Below are 5,708 nucleotides of genomic sequence, written 5' to 3' on the forward strand. Positions count from 1 at the left end.
CAAGCATTTAATCCAGCGTCTTGCAAGAAAAGGGATGTGATGTTAATTAATCAATAAAGATAATCAGTGTCAACTTTTTTTTTGGAGAAACACTTAAAGTGAGATGCCATGTAAAATATTTCTCACCAGTACAGTGTATGCGGGTGAGGACATTCAGCTCGTGTGTGTTTTACTCACATCCCTCTTTCCGTTAGCTTTTATGTATATCCTGACATGAAAAAAATATTACATGTTCTTGAAGTAGTAACAATTTGCCTTATGCAATTGATTTTTGTGATCGATGTACATGTAACTTATGTGGTATGTCGAAAAACGTATTGTTTATATAATGTATAAATATCACTTATAGAAATAATAGTTTTAACAAAAGAATTATGAATGTCAAACTACAGTTTCTCTCTTTTTATTTTAATCTTGTTTCGAAAATTTGCTGTTGAATCTCTTTTTTTTGGGGGGGGGGGGGGGGGGTTAATATCGAAACACATTCATCAAGTATTAAGGTAATCATACAAAACAAGCACTACAGGATTGCATTCAATGAACAGAGCGTAAGTCCCAAACAACCCTTTAGAGATATATTTATAACTTTGACGGTGTGTGTATGACTGATACTCGGAAGTGAAGTGTATACTTCCACACATTTAGAATCACACACAAGTGCCCGATAACATTAAAGATACTACTTTATTCTACTTGTACAAGTTTTGATCAGACTAAAAATATAATTTTTATTTAATTCAATTTTCATAATTTTTTTCATTTCTTTAGAAAATGAAAAACGATGTAATGTAATGTGGTTTTTATAGATATTTTGTTTATTGTGTAAACGTTATACCCGGAAACAAACTCACAACGTTCTTGTTCCTTGCCGAAGTAGTTTGGGTCTTTTTGCATATAATGAGTATGCATGGCGCCTCTCTTCTCAACTGCCTGGTACCAACAGACAAACCAAGTACTTGAATAGATTTAGCTGAAATGCTTCTAACTATTGTGAAATGGTCCAAAGAGAAAGAGTTTAAATGATATCAGCTAGGCTATATTTGGTTGTGCAATGGAGATACATAAATTTTTGAATAATTCATCTAACCTCTTGACAACTTGCAAACAATAAAATACATTCGTCTTCCTATTTTAAAAGTAATAAAAAGAGGCCCATGGGCCACATCGCTCACCTTAACAACAGTTCTTGTATAATTTTATTTGGAGATTTTTAAATGTGAAATTCTTAAAATATTGTAAAAATTTCAAGATTATACAATATATTAAACAAAAATGCAAAAGTATACTTGCAAACAATAAAATACATTCGTCTTCCTATTTTAAAGTAATAAAAAGAGGCCCATGGACCACATCGCTCACCTTAACAACAGTTCTTGTATAATTTTATTTGGAGATTTTTAAATGTGAAATTCTTAAAATATTGTAAAAATTTCAAGATTATACAATATATTAAACAAAAATGCAAAAGTAAACTTGCAAACAATAAAATACATTCGTCTTCCTATTTTAAAGTAATAAAAAGAGGCCCATGGACCACATCGCTCACCTTAACAACAGTTCTTGTATAATTTTATTTGGAGATTTTTAAATGTGAAATTCTTAAAATATTGTAAAAATTTCAAGATTATACAATATATTAAACAAAAATACAAAAGTATACTTTTAAGAAATTATATCCTACAATCTAAAATACATTAACTAACTAATCTAATTATACTATGCCTCAACTAATTAAAAATAACAAAATTGTAAAATGAGCTTTCAATATTTATGAAAAGTGAAGGAAGGTCGCTGTTACCTTGATATAAGGATATGAAGATATGAGGATGCTTACATGTACATAGCAAAAATTCCCTCTTGAGGCCCCAGCATTGGTCCGGGGGTCATGGTTTGAACAATTTAGAATCTACATTAATTTAGAATGCTTGCTTATTAAAAACACATATTGCAGCATTGTGGTTCTACAAAAGAAAGATTTTTAAACATTTCCAAAATATATTTCTATGTTAAAGTTTGAAACCCTCTTAGGGCCTTAGTATTTGTCCGCATGTCATGGTTTTGACAATATAGAATCTGCACATTTTACAAATTGTTGTATTGTGGTTGTTTAGAAGAAGATTTTGAAACATTTCTTCTATTTATTTCTATGTTAAACGTTGAATCTTAAGTTGGGACCTAGCATTCTTCATTTGATATACAAGCTTTGTTGTATATATTGGCATTTCTTGTGCAGCGGTTCTTGAGAAGAAGATTTTTAAGGCATACCATTTCTACTACAATGTGTTTCCCAATTGTCATTCTTTTGAAGAGGGTTTTGTCCTTTATTTTACAATTTAGTTTAGTTAAATTTGGCCTAGTGGTTCTAAAAAAGAAAGTTTAAAGGCAGACGGACGGACGACGGACAACACGTGAACCTTTGGTTCAGGTGAGGTAAAAATTGATTGGAGTACGGGACAACTTTTAACTCACATGAGGTATTTCATCTTCCTCCTGATCCAAATCCCTTCGCCTTTATCATAAATTGTCAATTTTTTAACCCCCCTCCTACAAGTTAATCTACACTTTTCTCATTTTGATAATGTGCCAGTCAGTGGATCATTTGATATTACGTAACATGTTAGACAACGGAAAGACACGCCTAAAGGAAACTGCATAAACTCTGGAAAGCTATTCGAAATTGCCGATGTTTTGGGTTTTTTTCTGGGTTTTTTCTCGTGTTCTTAACTGAATTTGCAAATGTTTTAATCATACATTGTATGTGTTTCTATGCATGCAGCATAACCAATAACATTATACACATGACAATATTGTAATTGTTGCATTTATTGGATTTCAATACTGGAGTGATTTTTACGGCCCATTAGATTCTTGTTGTTTACACTGTTTATCAATCGTATTTCTCTTAAGACTTCTTCAAAAAAAAAAGCAATCTGAAAGCTTTTGCACTGCATGGAATGGCAATACAATTTCTGTTGTTGATGATTTTGATTTTGTCGAAAACATTAATTTCATGTAATCAATTAAGGTAAATATTGGGTAAAAATGACATTAATAGCTGACATGTGCAAAATTATCGATTCGTAAATGATATCTACATTACACGACCATTCATAAAAATCCTGGATGGTGAAGATCATTGACTGTAATATTGCACACATTTATTGCAAATCATTTTTTACAATGTAACACCTCATACATTAGGAACGAACATTTCACACACACACTCTCATCCACCAACCCACTCAAGCACACAATATAACACAGTTTCAACAATACCTTCAACATTGTTTACATGTATTCTTGTACATTTTACAAGCATAGTTTGAAAGAAAAATAACATAAATTATACTTAATCATTATTTTGCTAGATAAACCATTATGTGTTTGTGTATTATACATGTATAATATCTTTACAAGTCGATGTATCTATTTTACATCTCTGTTATTTGCCCTAAAACGATGTTTCAGCATTTTGATAAGAAAACAAACCCATTCAGCATCAATAATTAAAGAAATTATCATTGATAAGTTTAACATACAAATACCACTATCATGTAAGACATCATGCTTTTTACCACACACATTTCCAGGTCAAGTCTTCAAACAATTTGGTCTTCTCTGACGATATATTAATCGACACACTGTATATTTTTTTTTACATTTACTTAACCAAGCTTTAGGCCTACAATAATGCTATAAATTTCACTGCACTCTGCCTAGTTAGAATAATCTAACTGTGTCTCGGGACAGACATTCACCACAGTTAAAATGCTTCCCATGATAGACATAAATAACAGAGATTGGCAACTGATCGAAATCTCGCGGTCCCTATTGTAAAGTGTTCCCAGTTTAAATCAGTATATATTTCTAATTAACGAATATATCGAAATACAAAAAGCTAAAACCTATTACCAACATATTCAAAATATTATTTTTTTGATGAGTTTATGTCATATAAACAATATTAAAGAGGAGTTTAAGGAGGCAGTTGGCCACCTGTCGTCCGAGATTTCGCCGATGTTTTATAGTTGGCCTATATATATATATATATATATATATATATATATATATATATATATATATATATATATATATATATATATATATATATATATATATATATATACTATAGTCCCAATATATAATCTTAAAATCAAATTAGGCAACGTCTAGATCTCTCTATTCGGATCATATGTTTATAGCTGCTGGAATAAACAACTGCTTAGTAATGCAAACGTAAACAAAATTGCATTGCTAAAAATACTAGTTTCACAAATTACTAGTTTCACAAATTACCGGGTATATTTTAATGTTTTCTGTATTTTAATTTTTAATGTCGTCAGTCCTACGGTTTTTAGCTCACCGAGCTGAAAGCTCAAGTGAGCTATTCTGATCACATTTTGTCTGTCGTCCGTCTGTCTGTCTGTCTGTCTGTCCGTCCGTCTGTCCGTCTGTCTGTAAACTTTTCACATTTTCAACATCTTCTCAAGAACCACTGGGCCAATTTCAACTAAACTTGGCACAAAGCATCCTTAGCCTAAGGGGATTTAAATTTGTGAAAATTAAGGATCACGCCCTTTTGCAAAGGGATTTAATTAGGAATTTATGAAAATTTTCGAGAAGTTTTCAAAAATCTTCTTCTCATGAACCATAAGACCAGGAAAGCTGAAACTTGTGTGGAAGCATCATCTGGTAGTGTAGATTCATATTTGTGAAAATCATGACCCCCGGGGGTAGGGTGGGGCCACAATAGGGGTTCGAAGTTTTACATAGGAATATACAGAGTAAATCTTTGAAAATCTTCTTCTCATGAACCATAAGGCCAGGAAAGCTGAAACTTGTGTGGAAGCATCCTCAGGTAGTGTAAATTCTAATTTGTGAAAATCATGACCCCCGAGTGTAGGGTGGGGCCACAATGGGGGGTCGAAATTTAACATAGGAATATATAGAGTAAATCTTTAAAAATCTTCTACTCATGAACCATAAGACCAGGAAAGCTGAAACTTGTGTGGAAGCATCCTCAGGTAGTGTAAATTCAGAGTTGTGAAAATCATGACCCTCGATGGTAGGGTGGGGCCACAATGGGGGGTCAAAGTTTTACATAGGAATATATAGAGTAAATCTTTAAAAATCTTCTTCTCATGAACCATAAGACCAGGAAAGCTGAAACTTGTGTGGAAGCATCCTCAGGTAGAGTAAATTCTAATTTGTGAAAATCATGACCCCCGGGGGTAGGGTGGGGCCACAATTGGGGGATCGAAATTTAACATGGGAATATATAGAGTTAATCTTTAAAAATCTTCTTCTCATGAACCATAAGACCAGGAAAGCTGAAACTTGTGTGGAAGCATCCTCAGGTAGTGTAAATTCTAATTTGTGAAAATCATGACCCCCGGGGGTAGGGTGGGGCCACAATTGGGGGATCGAAATTTAACATAGGAATATATGGAGTAAATCTTTAAAAATCTTCTTCTCATGAACCATAAGACCAGGAAATCTGAAACTTGTGTGGAAGCATCCTCAGGTAGTGTAAATTCACAGTTGTGAAAATCATGACCCCCGGGGGTAGGATGGGGCCACAATGGGGTGTCGAAATTTAACATGGGAATATATAGAGTTAATCTTTAAAAATCTTCTTCTCATGAACCATAAGACCAGGAAAGCTGAAACTTGTGTGGAAGCATCCTCAGGTAGTGTAAATTCTAATT

This window comes from Magallana gigas, chromosome 5 (assembly GCF_963853765.1).
Source record: "Magallana gigas chromosome 5, xbMagGiga1.1, whole genome shotgun sequence".
Lineage (NCBI taxonomy): Eukaryota > Metazoa > Mollusca > Bivalvia > Ostreida > Ostreidae > Magallana > Magallana gigas.